Consider the following 27,931-nt stretch of genomic DNA (forward strand, 5'->3'; position numbering starts at 1 on the left):
TGTGAGCATCAAGATGTTTGATAGGATGAAGCATACCTTAACTGATGTTAGGCACATTCCTGATATGAAAAAAGTTTGATTTCTCTCGTTACACTCAAGGCTATAAGGTGCAAGTTCACTAGTATTGATGGTGTCCTTAAAGTTTCAAAAGGGGCACTCGTGGTTATGAGAGCGCAAAGGCACGGAAACCTTTACAGGTTTATCGGGAACACTTCAGCAGGTGGAGCGGCAGCGGCTATTGTAGATTCCACGTCTATACATATGTGGCATGCTCGTTTGGGCCACATGAGCGAGCGGGGCATGAAGGTACCATCTGATCGTTAATTGATTCCAGCTTTTAAAAATTCTGATTTAGATATATGCAAGTATTATATATATGGTAAACAATCTAGATTATCTTTTAAATCTGAAAAATATGTATGTAAGGGAGTGTTTAATTATATGCACTCTAACGTATGAGGGCCATCACCAGATGTTTCCATTAAGGGTTTGTCATAGTTTGTTTCATTCATTGACGACTGCTCCAGGAAAGTTTAGGTTTACTTTATGAAACGTAAATTCGAAGTATTCACCATATTCAAACAATGGAAGGCAATGGTGGAAAAACAATCAGGGCCAAAAATAAAAGCTTTAAGGACTGACAATGGTGGAGAATTTACTTCCACTGAGTTTAATGAATATTGCAAGGATGAAGGGATCATCAGGCATAACACATTGCACCACACGCCGAACAAAAGTGTAGCTAAGCGGATGAATCGAACTCTTTTGGAGAAGGCCAAATGCATATTAAGTAATGTTGCGTTAGGCGAGGACCTATGGAAAGAGGCGGTTAACACAACTTGCTATTTAGTAAACCGGTCCCCGTCTACGGTAATTGAATGTAAAATCCCAGAGGAAGTATGGAGTGGTCATAAGCTGAACTACTCACATTTGTGCATATTTCATGTACCGTCAGTTAAGAGAGATAAGTTAGAGCATAAAGCTAAAAAGTATATTTTTGTTGGCTATGGTGTTGGTATTAAAGGTAACAGGTTATTCGACAAGGTCACACGCAAGATCATCATTGGCCGTGACGTTAGATTCAATGAAAGCTTCTTATTCCACAAGAATGATCAAGAGGAGTAAGAGGAACCAGAAAGGTTTATCGTAGACATCCAGATTAACGCAAATGATACTCAGGCAAAAACAGATGCACATATAGAGGTACAAGAGCAGGTGGAGCAGCCACCTATGAGAAGGAATCCACTGCATGATCGCAGGTTACCGGCAAGATACAGGGATGACTCTAATATCGCATATACCCTCATTACAAATGAGGGGGAGCCGTCAACTATTCAGGAGGCTCTTGATGAGCATGATGCAGAAAAGTGGAAGGCGACTGTCGATAATGAGATGGACTCGTTGCACAAAAAATCACACAAGGGAGCTGGTGGAGCTTCCCGTGAGCCGAAAAGCGATAGGATGCAAGTGGTTATTCAAAAGGAAAAAAGGATAGATACAAAGAAAGGATGGTAGTGAAGGGGTATGCTCATAGAGAATTAATCAACTTCACAGAGATATTTACGCCAGTAGTTAAGTAAGTATCCATCATATTTATGTTAGGACTGGTTGCCTAATGCGATCTTGAACTGGAAAGATGGATGTCAAGACTGCTTGCCTACACGGGGAGTTGAAAGAGCAGATCTACATGAAGTAACCAGATTACTACGAAGTTAAAGGGGCAGAGAAAAAGGTTTACAGGTTAATGAGGTCATTGTACGACCTGAAACAGTCACTTAGGCAGTGGTATAAAAGATTTGATTCTTTCATGTTGAGTCGAAAATTTACTCAGAGTGAATACAATCACTGTGTCTATTACAAGTCGCTAAGTGATGGCAAATTCATCATCTTAGTATTGTATGTTGATGATATATTGATCCTCTATCATGATATGTCTGAAATCAACGTACTGAAGACTCAATTATCGGAGACATTCGAGATGAAAGCTATGGGGGCTGCAAAGAGGGTTCTCGGTATAGATATTCATAGAGACTGGAAGAGAAGCAGGCTTTGATTGTCACAGGTAGAATACCTTGAAAAGGTGCTGATCAAGTATGGGATGGACCAGGCAAAGCCAGTGAGCGTTCTCCATGCGGCTCACTTCAAGCTTTCCTCAGAACAATGTCCTAAATCAAATGAGAAAAAGCAGATTATGTCTCATGTGCCTTATTCGAATGCGGTTGGCAATTTAATGTATGTCATAGCCTGTACAAGACCAGATATTTCATAGGCAGTTAGTGTTGTGAGCAAATACATGTCAAACCCCGAAAAGCAACATTAGGAAGCGGTGAAATGGCTACTTCAATATATTCAAGCTACAAAAGACTACGTCTTAACTTTTGAGAAGACGAGAACAAAGTTGGTAGGGTATGTGGATTCATAATACGCAGGCAGTGTGGATTTCAGAAAGTCAACTTCATGATACTCGTTTGTACTAGTGGGTGGAGCAATTAGTTGGATGTCAAAGCTTCAGTCCATGGTGGCTCTTTCTACGACCGAAGCAGAATATATGGCAGTAACAGAAGTATTTAAAGAAGGTGTTTGGTTAAGAGGCATGATAAATCAGTTGGGACTTCAACAGGAGGTCGTGCTGGTTAATTGTGATAGTGAGAGCAGTATCAATTTGGCTAAAAATCTTGTTTATCACTCTCGTACTAAACACATTGATGTTCGTCACCATTTTATTCGACAGGTGCTTAAGGAAGGAGGCGTAACTCTGAAGAAGATTCACACCAGGGTGAATCCAGCAGACATGCTCATCAATGTTGTTCCTACAGAGAAGTTCAAGTTCTATGCAACTTCTCTGGGCTTGGCGATGGCGTAATAGGAGGACGAAGTGTGCACGAAAAGCACTGATGAAGTAATGATGAGAGACAGAAATAAGAGAAGATGACAAGAAGCTGTATATTTGAAGATTGAAGACATGGTGGAGATTGTTGTATTTGATGTCTTAAATCTAATCAGATTTTGCGCACATTTTTTCACAAAACTGTGAAAGTGAGAAATTTGTTTCCGATTTCGTTTAAGATTCTTTCCGATTTTGTTTAGCATTCTTTCTACAACTATATGTATGGGTGTAAACGGGATTGAGAGGTATTCTAAGGGATTCTAGGGCTTTCTAAAAGGGTTCTAAGGTTTCTAAAAGGGTGGAGCAAGGGATAGATTTGAGGATTGCTCGAGTATGGTAAGTCCTTTCTCTTTGTAATTTCTATTTTCATAGTGAAAATTTCTCGCTTTGTGCCGTGGTTTTTTCCCAAAAGGGTTTTCCACGTTAAATCTTTGTGTTCTCTTGTGTTTACTTGGTGCTCTTAGATTACTATCCTAGATCCACCTCTATGTGATTCTGCAGCACAATCCCCAACACAGGGCTTCACAAGCATGTAAAATAATCAAACATGGAGGATATGGATACTATTAATGAACAATGATAAAGATGAATAATGCTCTGCTTCGGATTTTTAATTTAATTGTTTGCTGTAGATGGCGAGTAAACTAGATTGAATTTTGATATAGAGAATGGTTAAACTAGATTGACTTTTGATATAGAGAATGTCATGGGTTCTACCCGATAAGTGACATGGATATTCTACTCTGGAATGTTTGGATCTAGGTGCACTTTCAAGGCATGGTAAGTGTTGTGACTAAGACCGTCGCTTATCGACCTCTGAAACCGAAATACCACGTTATAAAATTGGCTTCAACGACTCACAAAATAACCCAAGTACTATTTGTCCACGATACTAAAGAAAAAGTAAAATAAAAATAACACAAGGCATGACAGAAGATATCTACGTGGTTCACTATTTCAACTACTCCACGAGTAATTCGGCAAAGAAATAATTCACTATTACAAAGAGAGATTATTGTTAAGGGAACCGCAGAAGCACATGGAGATGAATCTAAGATAGCAATCAAATAACACCAAGCAAACACAAAGAAGAACACAGCGATTTAACGTGGAAAAACTCTCTCGGGAAAAAATCACGACACAAAGCGACAGATGATCACTATGAAAGCAGAAATTACAAAGAGAAAAGAGCTTACCCTATTCAAACAACCTCGAATCTCACCCTTGTTACACCCCTTTGAAACCCTATAATGATTTAGAAACCCTTGGAATACCTCTTAATCCCGTTTACACCCATATTTATAACCTATGGGAGAATCCCAAACAAAATCGAAAACAAATTTTACAGATGTGGCAGATCCACGAAATTCTGCGGAGAACGTTCAATGTCATCGAAACTTATCCTTTGATGGTATCGAACTAACACCCAAACTATTTAGAGACAAAACCTGATTTTCTGTAAAATCTCGATTGCATTGATCCATCTTCGATGTCATCGAAGGTTCAATCGAACATCCATCAATGGCATCGAAAAAGCACCCAGATAGGTTAGTGACCAATTGGAGAAAATTAGGAAAATCTCGATGGGATCGAGCACTTTTGATGCCATCGAAGGTAACATCGAATAAACTATCGATGGCATCCACAGACTTTCTGACTTGATTTAAGACATTAAATACAACGATTATAAGGAACAAGGAAAAGAGTAACTTCCCTAATGATTCAGCTACAAAACCCTTTGAACTCAATCTCAAAGAAAGAGAGATACCTCCACCATTGTAATCCTAGCAATGACCCTTCTTACTAAGAACACCTTAAGAGGAAGAAAAAGTAGCTTCTTTTGGGAGACCTTGGAAAATCTTAAACCTTTCCTTGTAGAAGAAATCCCTCTTGAGCCATTTTCTTTCCTATGAGAGAAAACCCTTGCTCACACACAAATTTGGAATTCTACCTCAAGCCCAACATAACTTACTTTATAAGCTATCTTTTTAGGAGTGAAATACCAAAATTGCCCCTTCAAGGGTCTACAATCAATTTGGGCTTTGTTTGCTCAAGTCAAACATGATTTACATGGGCTTGAGAGGGAGAAAAGCTCAAGTAATTTTAATATCACTAATTCAACAATCTCCACCTTGATAACAAAAACACTTTCTTTCTTTTAAAAAATAAAAATAAAAAATTATCGAACTCAATCAACAGTATCACACATTCGGGCAGGGACCGACAAAAAAGATGGCCCCCATCTTTCATTTTTCACCATGTACAAGCCCAAAGCTAAGAGAGAAAAAAAAAAAAAACCGCTTAGGCCATCTACCCGCCTACTAAGGAGATCAGCCTCAATCCCACGATCGGCCATCATGACCTTGCTTTGAAGCCTAGAGAAGTCAAGCTTCAATTCAACTTCTCCATTTGCACTGGTTTTGTGAGCATGTCCACTACATTTTCCTTTGTTCCAATTTTCAACAAACAAACTTTTCCTTCTTACATGACATGCCAAATTAAGTTATGTCAAACTGCAATGTACTTGGTCCTCTTGCAATTGATGGGATTCTTAGCCAAGTGAATTGCACTTATGTTGTCACAATATAAATCCATAGGCTTCGAATCAACACCCATCTCACCAAATAGACCTTGAAGCCAAATTGCTTCTTTGCATGCTTCTATAGTTTTCATGTACTCGACATCTGTAGTAGACACTGCCACCGTCCCTTGAAGCTTGGTCATCCAACGGACCAACCCATTTGAAAATGAAAAACATATCCCATTGTTGATCTTCTCTTGTCAAGATCACCGGCAAAATTTGCATCAACGAAACCTTGCATCTTCTTAGAATGTTTGCTAAATGTAATCTTCTAATCACATGTGCCTCTCAAGTACTTAAGAACCCATTTAGCGGCTTCCCAATGAGCTTTACTTGGATTTCCCATGAACTTGCTTAGTATGTCAACTCCATGAGCTATGTCTAGTCTAGTGCAAACCATAGCAAAAATTAAGCTTTCAACCACACTAGCATAAGACACGTGTGTCATGTAACGCCTTTCCTCTTTTAAAATTAGACTCTGCTTGGAAGATAATATGAAATATGGAGCAAAAGATATCTTTACCGGTTTTGAATTACACATGCCAAAGTTGTGGAGAATCTTTTTAATGAACCCCTTTTGAGAAAGTGATAAAATCTCACATTTCTGGTCTTGATGAATCTTAATTCCAAGGATTTGACGTGCCGGTACTAGATCCTTCGTTTCAAATGATTTATTCAATTGGCCCTTGAGTTCATCTATCTTAACCATGTCCTTGCTCGCCAAAAGCATGTCATCAACATATAAGAACAAGATTAGAAAAGATCCATCACCAAAAAATTTCATATATACACAATGATCATATTCACTTCTCTAGTATCCAATACCTATCATGAAGGAGTCAAACTATTTATACCATTGTTTTTATGCTTGTTTCAATCCATACAAGGATATATTCAACTTGCACACAAGATTTTCTTTTTCCTTTTTTTATGAATCCTTCTGCTTGTTGCATGTATACTTTTTCTTCAAGTTCCTCATGCAAGAACAACGTCTTCACATCCATTTGCTTAAGGTCCAAGTCATGTAAGCAACGAGCCAAAGTACAAAACAAATGGATACCAATTTGACAACTCTGGCAAAAAAACTCAATGAAATCAATTCCTTCTCTTTGTGCTAAATCTTTGGCAACTAGCCTTGCCCTATACCTTTCTGGTTTTCCATCCACATCCTTCTTCTTCTTCTTCTTTTCTTTTCTTTTTCCAAGGAAAAGCGTCGAAAACGGCTTACAGGACTACATTAGAGTGGGCCAATAGCAAAAAGGAATGGGCCCCCCTATCATATGAACGAAAAGGACCGAAAGAATCGAAAGAAAAAAAAAAAAAAAAAACATGAGAGCCTGGGTTAGGCGACCCACAGGTTACCTAGGCCCGCTTTATCGCGAAACAAAAGACCTTGGATGGAGGCCAGAAGGGAATTCTGAGAATGAAATGTGGAATTTACTTGGGTTTCCCCCCCTAGCCTAGCCAAGCTATCAGCAACCAAGTTAGCCTCTCTTGGCGTATGGGCTATCTACACTTCCAAGTCTCGCGAGATGAGTTTGATTCTCACCTTCCAGTACCAGATGGACTAACAAGAGTTAGAAGCATTGGACAGGGCCCTCACCACAGCGTTAGAGTCGCTCACCACCTGCACTCTTAAGGAATCCCAATTGGGAAGATAAAATGAGCCTATCTAGGATGGCTTTTATCTCTGCCCTAGCGTTAGAGCCGAGGTTGTACCCATAGGAGAAGCCAAATAGGAAGTTGACATTGTCGTCGTCTCTCCCAATACTGCCACCCCCTGAGAGACTCGGGTTCCCTCTGGCAGAGCCATCCATATTTAGTTTAATCTAGCCAGTAGAACGTCTGACCCATTTCACTATGGTAACCTTCGGGGTGTTAGGATGGGGGATTAGAATCCGCTAGGCATTTAACATTGCTACAGACAAATTTCTTAGCGGGCTGGGAGCGGGCTGGGAGGCGATGACCCTATGGATCCAGAAAATGATACCGTGAATAACATCAGAGGCTTTAATGCCACCATTTTTGAACCGGTTGATGTTCCTGGCCTTCCACAATTCCCAAAAAAATATATATGGGAATCAAGCCTTTAAGCGAGGTCAAGGAGGCGTGGGCCACATTCCACCGTTGGATCGCAACCAGTTGCAGTGCCAGTCGTGTGCTCCAGCATACCACAGCAGAGCCTAAAGAAATCCCAAACTCTGTTGGCATACCCACCCGTAGCAAAGACATGGTCGCTTAATTTTGAGTCTGGAGAGGACGGCAGAGGGCAACAACTGCACATGGACACCATGTTCACTTCCTTGCTCTATAGCCTAACATCCACCAGGACTGCATTGTGGAATATTTTCCAGACAAGAAGGGAGAGTTTCAACGGGATTTTGGGGCACCACACCCATTTCGCCCAACTTTTTCTCGGTGCAGAAGGTCTGATACTCTACCAAGCCAAGGCCGCTGAAAGCTCGCCATTCGCCGCAGCTAGCCAAATTCGTTTGTCCTCAACTGTCGAGGTGTAGATACCTTCGTCCACGATGTGATCAATAACAATTTGAGGTAGGAAGCTCGAGGCCCTCGCCCGCTTGATCCAACTATTCAGACCAATCTAATCGTGGACGTTGGCTAGGGCAGCTGCTGCCTTTTACAGTTTTCAATGCCGAAGAGGCCCGAGGCCTGACCAATCTTCCTCTTAGAAGTCCACATTTCCTTTGCCAATCAGCTAACGGGACTTGGCATGCAACATAGGGAAGAGCTCCCTGATCTTTTTCCTGATTGGCGAGGCAGCAGGGCCGTTTCTGAGAGTGTTCAGGCTGGTGAAATCTGGCAAGTATTTTGCCCTCACGAAGCTACTCCAGCAGCTCTTTTTCCCTCTGAACAAGGTTGTCCATGCAAGTTTCAGCCTGAAAGCTTGCATGACAGATTTCAGGCTCCTCAGGCCTAGTCCACCTTCTGATTTAGGGAGGGATAGGCTTTGCCAATTCCGCCAGTGACACTTTTTCTTTGGGCCTTCCCACCCCCAAAAGAAATCTACAAAGGCCCTCTCTAAGTCTGCTAGAATGCTGATCAGGACCTCCATGGGTGTCAGCGTGTGAATGGGAATGCTATTCAGAACGTGGTTGATGAGGGTGAGTCTCCCTGCTTGAGATAGAATCCTATTCTTCTAGTTGGAAATTCTGGTTTGGATCTTATCCACCAAGGGCTGAAAGAAGGCTCGTTTAGGCTTGCCATGGAAGATGAGCACCCCCAGGTAAGTGAAAGGAGAGGCCGATCTAGCGAAGCCAAGGATAGAGGCGGCAACCTTGCTTCTAGACTCGAGCATCACAGCTGAAGGGATGAAGAAGCTCTTATTGAGGTTGATCTTTTAGCCCGATATCTTCTCGTAGTCACTCAGAAATCTCTTGATCTTTCTCTAAGACTTAATGGAATCATTCGCAAAAAGAATCATGTCATCCACAAAGAGGAGGTGAGAGATTTTCGGGCAGTTGGGGCGTGTCTTGAAGAGCTAATAGCTACCTCCCACCACTAGCTAATGGAAGCCCCAGCTCAGGACCTCAGCTACAAGAATAAACAAGTCGAGGGAGATGAGGTCTCCTTGCCTAAGGCCCCTAAAGAAGTGGAAGAAACCAGTTGCTTTACCATTAACAAGAATTAAGAACCAGCAATTCGCCCAGCACTTTTCTAGCAATGCTATCCAATCCTAGTGGAAACCAGATTTGGCGAGGACCTCTTTAAGGAATGCCCAATTTAGCCTATCATACACCTTTTCCATGTCTAGTTTCAGAAGGAGATTGCCACCTCTGACTTTCTTTTTGATGTCCCGAAAGATTTCTTGAACAAGGGCGCAACCTTTCGCCATGGACCTACCCTGCACAAACGCACCTTGTTCGATGGAGACAATCCTGGGGAGGATGTTTCCCAGTCTCACCACAATAATTATAGAGAAAATTTTATATAAGCTTATCGGTCGAAAATCTGAAAAAGTAGAGGGGGCGCTTATCTTGGGAATAAGGCAAATGAGCGTGGTTGTGAGAGCTCTGGGGAGTTTGCCACCTCTAAAGAAGAAGCAAGCTGCCTTCAAGAGGTCATGGCGAATAATGTCCTAGCAATCATGGAAGAACGCCCCAAAGAACCCGTCCGGACTCGCTGCCCCATCAGGTGGTAGAGCTTGAACCGCTGCATGTAGTTCCTCCAAGGTAGGCTCCTGCAAGAGAAAATGATTTTCTTGGCTAGAAAAAGCCCTCAGGATGGAGTCCAAGAAATCCCCAAAAGCGGGATCGACCTTCTCCTGAAGGAGCTGCTGGAAGAAGTGCACAGCAACCCCCTTGATTTTAGCTTGGCTCGATAGCACTGTCACCCCCTCTAGTTTAATTTCCTGAATTACTGCTCTTCTGGCTCAGCCTGCTGTTATAGAACGGAAGAATTTGGTGTTACGGTCAACCTCCTGTAGAAAATGCACTCTTGATTTCTACTTCTAGAAGATTTCTTCACATAATTCTAGGTGGGAGAGGGCCTCTCTAGCTTTCTGGACCTCCTGATGGCTGGCCAGATTAGCAGCATTTTGGGGAATAGCTTCAGCTCGGTTGAGATCAGTCGCAGTGGATTGGATACGCCGGAAAATATTACTGAAGGTCTCTGTGTTCTAGTGCGTGAGCGCTTGTTTCGCTAGCTTGAGTTTTCTGATGATTATTTGGATGGGATCCCCTGAAATAGGCGCTGCCCAGGCGGACCTGATTAGATCATGGAACCCCTCATGGTTGCACCACATTCTTTGGAATTTAAATGCTTTGGGACCTGACAACTAGGGTGAGGGGAAAGCCAGAAGCAAAGGAGCGTGGTTTGAATTCTGCCTCGGGAGGTGCTTGACGTGAAAAGAGGGGAATTTTTACAGCCAGAGGTAATTGCAGCAGACTCTATCTAGCCTGGCCCAGACCCTAGGATGGCCCATTTGACTGTTGCACCAAGGGAAGCGGTTCCCGGAAAATAGAGCATCAACTAGGCCTGCATTGCTCAGCCCTCCGCAAATTCCGACGCACTTCTAGTATCAAAGCAGGAAGCTCCTCATCTTTCAACTTGTGAGATCACTGCGTTGAAGTCACCGCAAACTATCCACGGAGAGACGTATCCCATGCTCAGGAGAGCCATCTCTTCCCACAATTTTCTTCTCAATATTCTGGAGCATTTCGCATATACATAGGATATAGATACCTTCTCTGGAGCATTTAGAAGACCCACCTCCATGGTCAGCATTTAGAAATGACGCTGTGAACACCCAGATCTCCCCACCTTGGTTGGCGTTGGAGCAGGAGGAGTGGTAGCCCAGCTTCATCCCCGTGTAGATCTGCTTCTCATCCCTGAGCATAGGTTCCAAAATAGCCAGGATAGCAGGTCTAAACTGTCTAATTAAGCTTTTAATGGTTCTAATCGTAGGCTAATTCCCTACCCCACATGCATTCTAAATAAGAATATTATTCATGGAGAACTTTTGATGACATCTCGCCCTGGCACTTCAATGTACGTAGCCTTCCATACCAGTTGACATCTGCCACTTTGTAAGAGCTCTTAGTCCTCTGCTTCGCTGGAAGGAAAGAGGACTCAGCAACTCTGGAGATGTAGTGGACGTTCTCCTCTCCATGGCCAGCACTGGGACTATTTTCTTTGCCTGGACGCCTTGTCCCAGACAGGCAGAGGCCACTCCATGTCCCTTGGATCGGGTCTTCAAATATCCCAACTGAAGGAGCCTGAGACGGAGGGGAGACAAACTCCACACTATTGAAGCATTGGGGAGCAGAAAGAGGACTATCTTCCCCTACTCTGATAGGATCCTCTACCCCGAGGAGTGGTGGAGAGGCCTAGGTAGAATGTGGGTAGTCTGAGCATCTCTGAAGCATCATTAGAGGGACTAGACTGGGGATGTTTGATTAAGTTGGTTTAAATACAGGGAGAGGTCTATCGCCAAGCAACCACCACAGCCCAAGCCCCTTTCTATCTTTCACTGTGTTCCATGCCTCTGTTTGGGTGTCCTCTAGGTCCTCCTCAAAATCGGCTCCAGTTTTCAGAGGACTATTACCTTCTGAGAGAGCTTTTCTAGGCGATGAAAGGGATTGGGATAGCAAATCCATGTGCATCTGTTGAGAGGTGCACGCCTGTTTGAAGATGGGGTTGGGCCTAGTAGTTGGATTTGAGCTCTGCCGTTGTTCCATCTGTGGAGATATGTGTTGGGTGGTCTCTAGGGATCTGACCCTGTGAGGACAACAGGTATTTGTGGCCGCTACTCGAGCTACTTTCAAGAATGTATCTTGCTCAGGTGATTTCTGAGGGAGATGATCCTGAATTGTGGCAAGTAACTGACCCTTGTGACTTGATCCCGGCTGAGAGGGAAGGAGAATGGATGCAGTAACAAACTCCTCTAGTGGGGGTCGGATAGTAAAACGCTTTCTCTACCCACTGTTTGGTGGATTCCTAGTTTTCAACCTGTCTACCTGGGAATTTTGAATCTGGCTCTATACAGTTATTTATTGTTTCAATAGATGGCCATATCGGGAAGACTTTACCTGCCACCTCGAGCCCCCTGGGCATGTGAATATCTGTCCCAGGGTGAATAATTACTCTGATTCTTGTTGCCACTTAGACTAGGCCCAGAAGCGAGCCCAGAAGCGAGCACCTGTCTACCTCAGCGAACTCACCAAATTTGCTCCCCAGCACCCTGAACACTGATTCCATCCAGGCATGAGCTGAAATTCCATAGAGTTGGATCCATCTCCCCCGTGCCTCCGGAATGAATTTGCGAGACCACGTCTCCACTTTGAGCAGGCCCATCTTCTTGTGGAGGAAGGTATCCGAAAAGAAGGAAATGAGTTTCATTCTCGTTTTGAAGACCATGAGGAATTTGTCTTAGCCAATTCATGAGATGTCTATGACGGAGGAAACATAACTGGAGAGTTTGAGTTCCTGGATTAGTTTGATAATTGGCATTTCGGTATCCTCTGCGTGGGCCACTAGAGCCAAGTTCAGCTCCCTCAACTTCAGAGCCACACTTCTGTTATCATCTTTTACCAAAAATTTGTCTTTGGCATTTAGATGAGCACATGCCATGATTTCATTAAGTTAAGCTCCTTCCGAGCATGTAGTAGTCACCGTGGAATTTAATCGAACACCTATTGTGCCAATAGAGTCCTGGCCTCTCACCACTGCAATGAAAGATCTGTCTTCCTTATGGGGCGCTCTCTGAATCTCTGCGGTGTTGAAGGATCTATCCCTGGAGGGAGGGGGACGGTTGAGGGGCGCTAGCTGAGATCAGGCCTTTGCCATTTGGACCGTAATAATAGACCATCTACCCTTTTACCATTGAGGATATCCAATGCTGCTTTCACCTCTTCTACGTACAGGAATCTGATGAAGCCATAACCGCAGGATCTATTGAGAGAGGGATTCGAAGGTATGAATACATCTGAGATTTTCCCATATCTCTCAAATATTCTGTAGAGGTCGTCAACTGAGGTGTCGTAGGAGATGTCTCCCGCAAATAGCGTATGGGGATGTTTTCGGGGAGCATTTGAACGGGCCTGCTGCCATTCACCTCTTGCAATCGTTCTTCCAATCGAGCCTTAGAGCTGCTTGATTGCATTCCACATCCTTCTTAATTTTGTATACTCATTCACAACCAATTGCTTTTCTACCTTTTGGCCAAAACTCATGTCTTGTTTCTTTTCAGTGTGGACATTTCCTCTTCCATAGCCATCATCCAATGTTGGGAGTCATTGCCTTCAATTGCTTCACAGGAAGAGATCAGTTCTTCATTTATAGTTGTCAATGCATAAAGAGTTTCTGGATCAATATAATCTTTGTACCTTTCTGGTGGATGAATCATTCTCCTAGAACGCCTAAGTAAGTTCGACACACTTTCTTCTCGAAGTCTTCTAATCCTTCATTTTGATCTTCCAGTTCGACCATTTTCTCATCAAAATCCACACCCCCATTCTCATTAGGAATAGACTCGCTTAACGAAGGAACCATGGGTTCCACTTTAAATTCTTGGGTATTATCATGTACCCCTTCTTCATTCTTCTTTTTCAAGCCCTTGGTTAACATGGCTAATTCATCAGAATGAACATCACAGCTTCTGATAATTCTGCGGGCACTTGGGTTCCACAAATGATATCCCTTCACACCTTTCCTGTAGCGAGCAAATATGCATTTCTTTGACTTTGTTTCTAACTTAATTCTTTGACAACTTGGAATTAGTGCATATTCAATCCCCCGGTTTCCTGTGTCGTGGTCTACTTAAATTTTGGATATGCAACCCAAAAATGAGCTGTAAAACGGATGGACGGCATGGATAAAACACATATATTACGAGTGGCCCCACAGAGTCGTGCCACCAGAGATATCCCTGGTGGCGGGTGCTGGAGACAATCCTACATTGCGTAAACAAGGCATGGTTCTGCAAGTGCACTCACCTCACACAAGGAATGTTGGAAACAGTGCATGGATCTGCAGGATCGGAGCCGCTCATCAGGTGATCCCACCTTTGCAGATGCCATTTCTCAAAAATCAGGCCCATAGTACCAACAAGCGAGCCGGGCGCATACAGGCTAAATCAACGGTTAGAAAAACTACCAACTATTCAAATTTTAAGTGCACACCTGATGGCCAGATTGGCCGTATTCCGATTCCTTATAGATGAAATCTACACGATGGGGCGGCTGATGAGCGAGCTCCGTCTCGACACGTGTTCCTTATCTCCACGTGTGAAACGAGTCAACGTAGCATTGTAAAGAAAATGTAGCCAGAACTCTGGTCGACGGAAAGGTTGCCAGAACTCTGGTGGAGGGACCTCCTTGGCTTTAATATATGTATTGGCCGTCCATTCGGCATCTACAGGCCATTCATGTACATAACATACGAGTTAGTTTTGCTCCTGTCGTGGCTCAGGATCAAGCGTCTGCTGGCCCACCTGGGCCAAATTCCCTAATGATAGGAACCGTACAACAAAAGCTATACAGGGCCACTATGATGGCCGTATGACATCCAATCCGTATATCTTTTTCATATGCTTTCGCTAGAATGCCATCCTTAAAACTATGCAGATCTAAGACTGAAGTAGTCCACACCAAAGAAAAAAATCCAGATCTTCCGTTCGCCACGAACAAAAAACTTATTTCTTGCAATATGATTGGGCCACATTATCACACGCTACATTTAATACAGCAGTGTTGATAATGTTAGTGATGATAGGACACACATTGTATTTAATATAATAGTACTGACAATGCTTATGATGATGTGGACCACGGTTCTTGAAAACAGGAATTTCTCATTTGTGGCCAGCAGATGATTGGGATTCAAGAAAAGAAGTGGAAATAGCTATTTTCTTCACACGTTTCTAACACCTTTTTCTAATTTTACCTTCCACTCTTTTCTCTTTTGGTTCCTCCGCACCGGCAACACACGTGCCACTTCCAAAAGTGTTAAAAGAAAACAATACACAATCCTTTACTTACAATAAACAGAATTTTTATGTTTTCTACGTTGTCATTGGTCCACATCATCATTGACATTGACAGCAATGTTGCATTAAATGTAGAGTTGTACGCTGGCAGAGTTAGGTCGGTTAGCTCGCTCAACTCGACTCGAAAAAGCAAGATTCAACTCAGTTCGAAACCGAATTCAAGCCCAGTCGAGTTGGTTTTTTTAGCTTGAAAAAATTTTGAACCGAATTCAAGCTTGCCCAAGCTTGACTTGACTCAAATCAAACTCAACTCGAATAGAAATTAGATCGAACCAGTTGGGTGACTCAGTTACTTTGATATTGTTGCTGCTCATCAAGTGTTTGAAGAAATGACTCAATGAAGTGTGGTTAGTGGCAAAGAAGGTACGGATATGAAATAATGGAGAATGTGAGCCTAAGAAATGGTGGACGGATTGATAGAGTGAATTTACAAAAACTTGCTGTATGCAAGGTAATGGGCAATTCACGTCCTCATTTCAGCCATTAAAGCTTTTCTTCCAATGGATCCGGATCCATACAAATACTTTTTTATTTTATTTTTTATATTGCTTACAAGGTATTTTTACACACAATGAGATTTTGAAAGTGCAGTCCACGTGTTTGTGAAAATGCTCTACAGGTGAACTCAACTCGATCTCAGCTAAGACTGGCCCGAGCTGATGACCAAACCGAGCCGAGCTGGCTGGTCAAGCTCAAGGACCGAGCTGAGCTGACAAAGCTAGACTCCGTTTGACTCGTGTACACCTCTAAATTTAATTGTAGTCTATAATGATGTGGCTTAATCACATCGCAACAACAAGAACAATCCTGTTGGTGGCAAGCAGAGGTTCCGGATTCTTTTTAAAAAAAGGACGCTGGACGCGGATTGGATATTACACGCTATAAGAAACGATGGGATCTCTGAGGGTCCACCGTGATATATTAGTTTTATCCAAACCGTTCATCCATTTTCCCATATTATTTTAGGGTACAATCTCAAAAATAAGGCAGCTCTAAAGCTCAAGCGGATCACATGATAGGGATTAAACACCTACTGTCCAAAAATTTTGAAGGCCATGGAAGTTTTGAATATAAGTTGATATTTGTTTTTTCCCTTCATTGACCTTATGAACAGGATGGGCGGCAATTAACCATCACGGTGGACCCTGGGAAGGTTTTAATGGTAGGTGTCATTACCCCGCTCCTTCATATGGTGTGGTCCACTTGACCCTTAGATCTGGCTCATTTTCTGTGCTTGTACCTTAAAATGATATCGAAAAAGAGATGAACGGTGTGGATAAAATCCATACTTCACGGTGGCCCATCAGAGCCCCTGTCCATTCCTATATGGAGACAGCAAAACGAATGCAAAACGAATTCCATGCATTGTCTATAAGCTAGCCCACGAAAATTTCTACGTGATTCATCAATGAAAGAGCATGGGTGGGAATCCAGTAGAAGTTCTTAGCTCGGGGGAGAAGATGCCATTGCTGGCAATGGGAACAGCAAACGGAACCAACAACCCTGATGATGATCTTGTGTCCACGATCATCCAGGCCATCCATCTAGGTTATAGGCATTTCGACATGGCCTTTCTATATGGGACAGAGCGGCCACTTGGCGAAGCTGCAGCGGAAGCGATTGGATGTGGCATCATCAAGAGCCGCAACGAGCTCTTCATCACCTCCAAGCGCCGATGGACGGACACCTACCGTCACTTTGTCGTACCCGCCCTCAAGAAAACCTTAAGGGCCCGTTTGGCCGGGTGGATTAGGAGGGATTGAATGGTATTAGGGTGGATGGCATGGATTTCTAGGTAATAATGGTGTTGTCGGTGGATTGTCTGGAGATCCATGGGATTGCTATATCCCTGGATTGCTATATCCAATCTGTTTGGCGCGCCCGGCCAATCCTGGGATTAAACCTTCTCATTCCTTCCAATCCCTCAAACCAAACACGTCCCAGGCAAATTTGAAAGGATTAGGTTGGATTGGATGGGATTTAAAGGTAATGATGGTGTTGTCAGTGGATTGTCTTAAGATCCATGGGATTAGGATCAGATCACCAACTCTGTTTGGCACGCCAGGCCAATCCAGGGATTTGACTTTCAATCCCTTCCAATACCATCCAAGCCCTTCCAATCCGACCGGCCAAACGGGCCCTTAAGAGTAATAATCGTACTATTATTTTCATTAAGATTTCTTTACTGAAAAATGTTGGGTTGTCCGACATGGTGTGAATGGACCACAATATGAGATTAAATGCCTTCCGTTGAAAATTTTTAGGGCCCACAGAAGTTTTGGATCAAGCTGATATGTGTGTTTATCCTTCATCCAGGTCATTGTGACCTTATGGACAGGCTGCAAATAAACATAACCGTGGCCCTAGGAAGGTTTCAACGGTTGGTATCATTCTTCCTTTGGTGTGATCCACTTGAGCTTTGAATCTGCTTCATTTTTTGGCTTAGATACTAAAATGATATGGAAAAATGGCTGGACGGTGTGGATAAAAGCCATACATCACGGTGGGCCCCTTAAAGCCCTAGATGATTCGCATCTTAAAGATGGGTTGTAAATCATTGAAAAATAGATAGTTTAAATGATGACAAGGCCTCCCCTCTCCTAGAGGATCTCAGTATCCAAACACAAAAAACTACAATTTTTTTTAAGAATCGGCTGACTCATCAGATTGACTACTCGAATTGACTGAACTTCCAGCAACATGGGTCCCACCCATCGTCAACCGTTACATTGGACCAGATGGGCCCCACTGAAAATGTATCTGTTTCTTGTAGGAATATGGGGTTGGAGGACCTTGATCTCTATCTCATTCATATGCCCGTGAGCATGAAGCCAGATGGAAAAGCCTTCACTTCAGCAAGGATCTTGTCCCCATGGATTTCAAATCTGTGTGGGAAGCAATGGAAGAGTGTCAAAAGCTGGGCCTCACAAAGTCTATCGGGGCCAGCAACTTCTCTTGCAAGAAGCTATTGCAACTGATGGCCCATGCCAAGATACCTCCAGCCGTGAATCAGGTATGATATCCGTACACGTGTCGCATTCATGTGACCCAAAATCCAAATTGTGGGCCCTGCCTCAAATCAGATTGGGCATACCCCCAAAATCAGATCGCTTGGATGAAGAACCTCTCCCTCGCCTTTGTTAGTGGACAATGGTTCGTTGTATCTACGATCCATCTATAGTGGGGCACATGATTCGGATGGTTTGAAAAGGGGTACGTGCATGACATGTAAGTTGCAATGCATTGGAACCCTTAGACGATGCAATCAACTGATCTAGACTCTCGGTAAGGTCCAGCAGACATTTCATGAGCTACGATGTAAACATTACACTGATTTGCCAAATATTAACCATTAGATCAATGGTCTTTAATATGGACGGTCAAGATTGTGACACAAAGATATATCCAATAAACAATTTGATCCATCTATTTGTTAGGGCTCATCTTGGATTGCTTAGGATTCTAAATAATCACTTTTGTTAACCAACTGTAACAATCCCATCCATGGCTTGGAAAAAGAATGGCTGTAGAAAATAAGGTCAAATCAAGGGTGGTTAGATTATCCTACCAGAGCAACTTTTGTATGGTAGCCTATGAAATGTGGTCTGAACTTAATGGACGGTTCAGATCCACGATTGGACTGTCTAAGGATTGCAGTACAACTTGGAGCACTGTAACTTATAGTGCTCTGATAGTACTGGAGCATTTCTCATGGTAAAATACCTATTCCTATTATTATTTTTAAAATTTATAATATAATTATTAAATATCGTGTTAAGTTGGGTTAGGATCCTTACTCTTGCTCCGGTGGTAGACTCTTGGGAGTTTCAACACCCGGTCAAGGGTTCGAGTATCCATAGGTGGTGAAATCCCACGGGGGCGTGAGTGTGTCAGGGTGTGTGCACCTGTGTAAAAAATAATAATAATAATAATAATAATTTTTTAAAGAGTTAAGTTAGGTTAAATCTTCGAGTCAACCTGACCCAATTGTACACTCAGCCTCAAACCTTACATTTTCTCCACCCCTTGAAACCCTAGAACCCTTTTAGATATTTAGAATACCTTAGAATAATACCTCCCAATCCCGTTTATACCCATATATATAGTTGTAGAAAGAATCTCAAACAAAATCGGAAAGAATCATAAACGAAATTAGAAACAAATTTCGCGCTTTCGCGGTTGCGCGAAAAATCTGCGCAAAATCTGATTAGATTTAAGAAATCAAATACAACAATCTCCACCATGTCTTCAATCTTCAAACATGTAGCTTCTTGTCCTCTTCTCTTATCGTTGCCTCGTATTATAGCTTCATCAATGCTTCTCGTGCAACTGTCTTCCTTTTACGCCATCGTCAAGCCTAGAGAAATTGCACAGAACTTGAATTTCTCTATAGGAACAACCTTGGTGAGCATGTCTAGTGGATTCACGCTGGTATGAATCTTCTCCAGAGTTACGCCTCCTTCCTCAAGCACATGTCGGATAAAATGATGACGAACATTAATGTGTTTAGTACGTGAGTGATAAACAGAATTTTTAGCCAAATTAATAGTGCTCTCGCTATCACAGTTAACCGACACGGCCTCCTGCTAAAATCTTAACAGATTTATTATGCCTCTGAACCAAACACCTTCTTTAAATGCTTCTATCACTACGATATATTCTGCTTCGGTCATGGAAAGAGTCACCATGGACTGAAGCTTCGACATCCAATTGATTGTTCCACCTGCTAGTACAAACGAGTAACTTGAAGTCGATTTTTTGGAATCCAAACTGCCTACGTAATTTGAATCCACATACCCTACCAACTTTATTTCTATCTTATTAAAAGTTAAGACGTAATCTTTCATACCTCAAATGTATCGAAGTAGCCATTTTACTGCTTCCCAATGTTGCTTGCCGGAGTTTAACGTGTATCTGCTCACAACACCGACTGCCTGTGAAATATCTGGTCTCATACAGACCATGGTATATATTAAACTATCAACCGCATTCGAATAAGGTACATAAGACATAACCTGTTTTTCCTCATTTAATTTAGGAAATTATTCTGAGGAAAGCTTGAAGTGAGTCGCGTGGGGATCGCTCACCGGCTTTGTTTGGTCCATCTCATACTTGATCAGCACATTTTCAAAGTATTCTGTCTGTGATAATCAAAGTCTGTTCCTCTTCCTGTCTCTATAAATATCTATGCCGAGAACCATCTTTGCAGCCTTCAGATCTTTCATCTCGAATGTCCCTGATAACTGAGTCTTCAGTATGTTGATTTCAGATATATAATGATAGACGATCAGCATATCATCAACATACAATGCTAGGATGATGAATTTTCCATCACTCGGTATCTTGTAATAGACACAGTGATCGTATTCACTCCAAGTAAATTTCTAACTCAACATGAAATAATTAAATTCTTTATACCACTGCATAGACCACTGTTTCAGGTTGTACAACGACCTCATTAACCTGTAAATTTTTTTCTTTTCCCCTTTAATTTCTTAGCCCTCTGGTTACGTCATGTAGATCTACTCTTCCAACTCTCCATGTAGGAATGCAATCTTTACATCCATCTGTTCCATCTCGAGATCGTATTGGACAACCAGCGCCAACAAGAATCTGACTTGCTTAACCACCGGCACGAATATCTTTGTGAAGTCGATTCCTTCTCTCTAATCATAACCTTTTACTAGCAACCTTGCTTTATATCTATCTTGTTTCCTTTTGAATAGCCACTTGCATCCGATCGCTTTTCGACCCACTAAAAGCTCCATCATCTCCCATGTAAGATTTTTGTGCAACGAGTTCATCTCATCATCCATAGCCACCTTCCACTTTTCTGCAGTAACTCACTAAAAGCCTCCTGAATAGTAAACAAGTCCCTCTTATCTGTAACAAGAGCATATGCAATATTAGAGTCATCCCTATATCTTGCCGGTATCCTGCGATCACGCGATGAGTTTCTTGTCACAGGTGGCTGCTCCACCTGATCCTATACCTTTATCTGCACATCTGTCTCTGCCTAAGTATCATCTATGTCAACCTAGACGTCTACGATCAACCTTTCTGGTTCCTCTTACTCCTCTTGATCATTCTTGTGGAATAAGGACCTTTCATTGAATCTGACATCACAGCTAGTAATGACTTTGCATGTGACCTTATCGAATAACTTGAAACCTTTCACACCAATACCATAGCCAACAAAAATATATTTTTTAGCTCTATGGTCTAGCTTATCTCTCTCAACTGACGGTACATGAGAGTAAGCCTCACAATCAAATATACGCAAATTTGAGTAGTCCAACTTATGACCACTTCATACTTTCTCTGAAATTTTACATTCAATTGTCGTAGAATGAGACCGGTTCACCAAATATCAAGCTGTGTTAACGACCTTAGTCCATAAATCCTTGCCCAACGCAGCATCACTTAACATGCATCAGGCCCTCTCTAAGAGAGTCTGATTTATCTGCTCAACCACACTGTTTTGTTCGGGCGTGTGACATACTGTGTTGTGCCTAATGATCCCTTCATTCTTACAATATTCATTAAACTCAATGAAAATGAATTCTCCACCATCGTCAATCCTTAAAACTTTTATTTTTCGCCCTGACTGTTTTTCCACCATTGTCTTCCATTATTTGAATATAGTGAAAACTTCAGCTTTACATTTCATGAAGTAAACCTAAACTTTCCTGCAGTAATCGTCAATGAATGAAACAAACCATGACGACCCCCAACGGAAACCTCTGGCTATAGCCCCCATACGTCAAAGTGCACATAATCAAGCACTCCCTTACATACATGTTTTTCAGTTTTAAAAGATAATCTAGATTGTTTACCATATATACAATGCTCGCATATATCTAAATCAGAATTTTTAAAAGCTGGAATCAAACAACGATTAGATAGTACCTTCATGCCCCGCTCGCTCATGTGGCCCAAATGAGCATGCCACATACTTAGAGACGTGGAATCTGTAATAGTTGTTGCCGCTCTACCTACTGAAGTGCTCCCGATCAACCTATAAAGGTTTATGTACCTTTGCGCTCTCATAACTAGGAGTGCCCCTTTTGAAACTTTAAAGACACCAACAATACTAGTGAACTTACACCCTATAGCCTCGAGTACATCAAGAGAAATCAGACTTTTCTTTATATCAGGAACGTGCCTGACATTAGTCAAGGTACGCTCCATCCCATCAAACATCTTAATGTTCACCGTACCAATAGCCACAACATTACAGGCATTGTCATTGCCCATAAAGACCTATCCACCATCGCATTCCTTATAACCGGCGAACCAACTGCAATGAGGAGTCATGTGATAGCTCATGTGTCAAGGATCCATTTATCTTTATGATTATCGTGGAAGTGACCAATCATGGACATAGGCAGAACATCACCACCAATTGTCTCTTCATCAAATATGACAACATTGACCCCCTTGGAAGAAGCCTCTAAGTTTTCTTTCTTCACTTTAGGATTGGTACAATCCTTTTTCATATGTCCAGTCATCCCATAATTCCAACAATTTAATTTTCATTTGTCCTTACCCTTGGATTTGGATCTAGGTCTTGAAGATCTTGTACCTCGCTCAGTATTTCTTCCCCTCATAAGCAGTGCATCGGAAGATGTCCCTATGCCACTGTTTAGCTTTCTCATGGCCTTCCCTTGAAAGGCTGAGATAATGGTGTCGACACTTAAGATTTTATTTGTGGTGCACATTGTGTCCTTGAATGACTCATACGACGCCAGAAGAGAATTCAACAATATACATATTTGTTCCTCATATTTGATCGCTTCCTCCATATCCAGCAGTTTACAAACTAATTTATTAAAGTTGTTGATGTGTGCCTCTAGATCTCCACCTTCTGTCATCTTAAAGTTATACCACTGTAGCCTTAAGTGTGGGCGATTTTCAGAAGATTTTTTTACATAGATATCATCTAACTTCGCCCATAAACTAGCCGCAGTTTTCTCCCTCAAAACATTATAGACAACTTTATCAGTAAGACATAAACATATGGAGGCTAAAGCATTCCTATCACGAATATCTCATTGTTCATCTTTCATAGTCAATTTCTGCTCCTCAAGATCCTTAGCTTTGCCTCCTTTTTTTTGTCAAAAAGTATCTGTCATTAACTTTGCAAAGATACAGCCTAGGATCTTCCGGAGGGAAACAGGGAAAAATAACCTGTCCCACCTATCATATGCTATACAAAAAAGGGGCCTGACAACCCAACTACAAAAACTAAACCAGGACCCGGGAACCAGAACCGAGAAGCTGGGACTAAAAAATAGGTCTAGGCGCATGCTCTCTGATGGACCCAAGGCCTGCTTTGTTGAGAAGAATTTGGCCTCTTGTGACGCAAGGTAAGGAGGAAATGCTAGAAAAATTCTGTTGATCTGTAGCTTGCTTCCCTGCTTCACCGAGCTGTCAACCGGACGATTTGCTTCCCGAAGAATGTGAGCTAAACGAAAGGATCCCCTGCTGAAGAGGGAAGCAATTCTGGTTAGCCAATATGCCCACTTCCAGGAGGGGGCACAACTCATTTAAAGACACCGTACGACCCAGGTGGAGTCAGACTCAAGAATAACATTTTGAAGGCCCCTGACTAAACTCCTTAGCATTGCCTTGCCTTGCCTTGCCTTGCTTGGTTAATAGACTAATCATCTTAATCTTCCATAGCTCAAAATTATTTTTGCCTGAGTACTTTTCAATATCAAACTTGACATTTTCCATTGATGTTAATCCTGTAGATCCAGATCTGTGCCCTAACGATAGCTCTGATGTCACTTGTTGGGATTTGGACTGCAGAATTACACAAAGATGGATCTAAGATAACAATCCAAGAGCACTAAGCAAACACGAGAGAATACAAAGATTTAACGTGAAAAACCCTTTCAGGAAAAAACCACGGCACAAAGCGACAGAAATTCCACTATGAAAGCACAGATTACAAAGATGGAGGACTTACTCGGCTTGAGCAATCCTCAAACCTTACCTTTTCTCCAAACCCTTGAAACCCTAGAACCCTTTTAGAAACCTTAAAATCTCTTAGAATAATACCTCTCAATTCTATTTACACCCATATATATCGTTGTAGAAAAATCTCAAACAAAATCAGAAAGAATCATAAACGAAATCGGAAATAAATCCTGCACTTTCGCAATTGCGTGAAAAATAATCCACGCAGAATCATATTAGATTTAAGACATCAAATACAACATGTGCAAGGTGAATGGAATTCATGTGAGTGCATTTTCTCCTCTCAGGCCAAGGGAGCTTGGTGGCGCTCATCTGCAGTGATGGAGAGTCTAGTCCTCAAAGAAATTGCGAAGGCCCGGAAGAACCATTGCTCAGGTTTGAAAACTCTCCCCATCGGGAAATATGAAGGAAATCCTGACCATCGAAAATGGTATCCTTCAAATTGACTCTAAAGGCTAAAAATGCTTAATGGTTCACATTAAGCATGCAGGAGTCCCACTGATTAGATGGCTAGGATAGTCCAATCAATATGATTTGTTTTTTTTTTTCACAAAGGCCCATCTGTATAAGAGCCACTAAATAAATGGTCGATCTGACAATGTATCAATGTCACATGGGTTTTTCGAAGGTGGTTGTATGAGCAAGGAGTGAGTGCAGTGGTGAAAAGTTTCAACAAGGAGAGAATGAAGGAGAACCGTCAGATCTTCGATTGGGAATTGAGTAAACAAGATCTGCATCAAATCAGTCAGATTCCACGGAAGAGAGGATTTTCAGCAGAACTATTCATTTCACCAGGTGGGGCATTCGAGTCAGTAGAGAAGGTCTGGGACGAGGAGGCATAAATACCTCTGTCTATTGTACGGTATAGATGTACGTTGATGAGGAGACGTTTGTTAATCCCACAGGCGTGTGGAAGCCCTGTTCATCCACACACATACACATGTGCCAATATGAACACGTGTGCAAGATCTGAGCTTTCTATCAGGTGGGCTGCACCATATATCTTCAAGCCTTAAATTTGGGCCATTTTTCACTCGCAGTGGGCCACGACTGGGCAGTTGGAAATTTTGTAGTTAACCTCAGTTTATCTGTATATCGTGGCCCACTTAAGTAGTGAAACTGCATGACATTTTAGGCCAATGATCTAGGCATTATTCCCAACCAGATGAAAAGCACAGATCTCACACACGTTCCATATTGGCACACGTGAGCGGGCCTCATCAACATAGATTCAATTAATGAACGGTAAGAAAAGCAAGCAATACCTGGATGAGATTTAACCGTGCTTGTGTGTTCCTGATGATGAATAAACCATCTTGATTTTTGCTCAAAATAATTGTGGTCCATTGCATCAGGTCTGGGTTCAAAACAACACCCTAATTGTCAAATGGATCAGGTGTGGAACCAACCCAAAAAAATGGAATTAACCCAGACCCATCCCAAATTTCGACGGTTAGGATCTAGTGAGATAGGTTCATGGAAACCTTTCCATGCAGCTAGTTGCATTTGGGCTCTTTGGCACCCACATCACCCTTCCGGACCGTCTTTTAGGTCCAGTCTGCTCTTTACAGCCTAATGAAAATCATATTTGATCTGATGAATGGATGGACAAGATTATTCGTAGAAGATGGTCCGGTAACGATTGCTTGGGACAACCAGGTGGGTCCTTAATCATGTCTCAGTGGTAGGCTCACATCGAACCTAATGTACGGTGGAGACAGATGGCATGGATGCCAACTAATTCAATTGCAACTAGTTGCATTGGAAGGCTTCCATACAGTGGGCCCACTAGCTAATTTCTTATCATGTGACTGGATTAACGAATCGTGGGCCTCCACTTCAGGTCTGGATTAACGAATTATGGGCCTCAACTTCAGGTCACGCATCGTCTAAGTCCCTTAATTTCATGTAGACGCCATTTTAAGACCCAATAGGTCGGACTAGAAAATTAACCCACTTAAGTAAATGGGCCAGGCTTGGTTGAACCCAACCCAACCCAGATAGGTCATGAATGGGTTTGGCCAGATGACCCGACCATTGAGACTGAGATTGGTCCTGGAAAGTGAAATCAGGTAAATCAAGCCCCACCCAATTACAAGTAAATGGAGTAGGTTTGTCAGGAATGGGCTTGCTGAATTTTAAGTAGGTCAGGTTGGGCAAAAGCGTAATGGGTCATGGGTAGGGGTGTACACGAACCGAGCTAGATCGGTTGGCTCGCTCCACTCGACTCGGTTTGAAGCTAAGTTGTTCGAACCAAGTCGAGCTGATTTTTGGAGCTCAAAAACGAGTTCGAGCTTGTCCCAGCTCAACTCGACTCGGATCGAATCCAGCTCAAACTCGGCTCGACTCGGTGCATGGGTATATATACCCTTCAAAAAAACAAAAAAAAAAAAAAACCCTACTTACCGTTACTCTTTTTCCTTTACCTGGCCACACGAACCCTAACCCCTTTAGCCCTTTCCCTTACTCGGCGCCCCTAAACCCTAACCCGAGCTCGAGCTCCCCTCTTCCAGTCTTCCTCCCTCTCTCTCTCTCTCTCTCTCTAGTCTCTCCCTCCTCTCTCAGGCACTCACCTCAGTCTTCCTCCATTTGATATTGATGTTGCTCACCAAGTGTTTGATGAAATGACCCAACGAAGTGTGGATGGTGGCAAGGAAGTTACGTATAGGAAACCAATACCCTTTTTTTCTTGATTTTTATGTTTCTTAAAAGGTGTTTGATAAAATACCTGTAAAACCATTGCTGCTATCTCAAATACAGTGAGATTTTGAAGGTGCAGTCAAGGTGTTTGTGAAAATGCTGCAATGGCAAACTCGGCTCGATCTTGGCTAGAACTCGGCTCGATCTGGCCTGAGTTGCTGACTGAACCGAGCCGAGCCGAGTTCAAGCTGAGGTCAGCTAGTGGCCAAGCCGAGCCAAGCCAAGTCGAGCTGAGGCCTGCTCAACTCGATGTACACCCCTAGTCATGGGTCTTCCAATAAATGGGTTAGACATGGACTGAACCCAACCCACCCCCAAACAGACGGAGCATAGCCCAGAAATTACATCAACTGGTTGATCTAAACCATCTCATTTCACAAATCTAATTTACACTTTTGAAAAAACTCTTCCTAACCCCACCCGTTTGATCTACACCGATAGCCACGATCACACAATCAATGTGATTCTGGGGCCACAGTCTGTCAACAATGGGACCCATGATCATGGCATGCATGCATGCCATGAGTTCTGTAGACATTTTGTTAATGCTCCGAAACTCGCACCTACTTTAGCCCATCATGATCTATGACGAAAGATACAAAGGACCACCCCATCCACAAACCCATGGCCAAAGAATTGCATTCCATAAACAGGGATCGCAGCACCCTGGTCTGAACCGGATCGACCACACTCGATTTCAATCAAACCAAGAGTCATGCTCGGGTCCAGCCTGAGGTGTTCCAAAACGGTAACAACAGCCATAACGGCCATCACTGTTACCGTTATGATATTATCGGCCATTACGACCCTTTTTTTTATTTTTTGAAAAAATTGTTACAGGATCGCTATGAGACTGTTACGGCCTGTTTTTCCTGTAACAGCTATTATGGCCATTTTGACCCCATAATGTGTAACGGTTATGACTGTAACCGTTACATAACGGCCCTACAATAACCGATTTTGAATACCTTGAGCCTGCTTGCTGATCGCAGCACCCTCAGTTGAAAATTTTGCAAAACCTGGGGATGGCCCTAGAATGTTTATTAATCAGGCTTCAAAATCAGGACATATTCAAACCAACAGACTTCTATTACAGGCCAAGAATAGTCGGCCTGACTATTATCAAGCTTACCTCAAACCAAAAGGCCAACGAGTGCATTATCAATGGGCAAAATTGATAACCATAATCGTCCGGTTGGTATTATTTTTGGGTCACCGCTCGTCCACATGGTGGCCCACTGAATGAAGATTTCAGTCAGCCTACACATGCAGG

At 42.5% G+C, this 27,931-nt stretch overlaps 1 pseudogene; it reads left to right on the plus strand.

Moving 5' to 3' along the window:
- Positions 1–16,391: 16,391 nt before the first annotated feature.
- LOC131226978 (non-functional NADPH-dependent codeinone reductase 2-like) lies at positions 16,392–24,800 on the plus strand (annotated as a pseudogene).
- Positions 24,801–27,931: the final 3,131 nt, after the last annotated feature.

This window comes from Magnolia sinica, chromosome 15, assembly GCF_029962835.1.
Source record: "Magnolia sinica isolate HGM2019 chromosome 15, MsV1, whole genome shotgun sequence".
Lineage (NCBI taxonomy): Eukaryota > Viridiplantae > Streptophyta > Magnoliopsida > Magnoliales > Magnoliaceae > Magnolia > Magnolia sinica.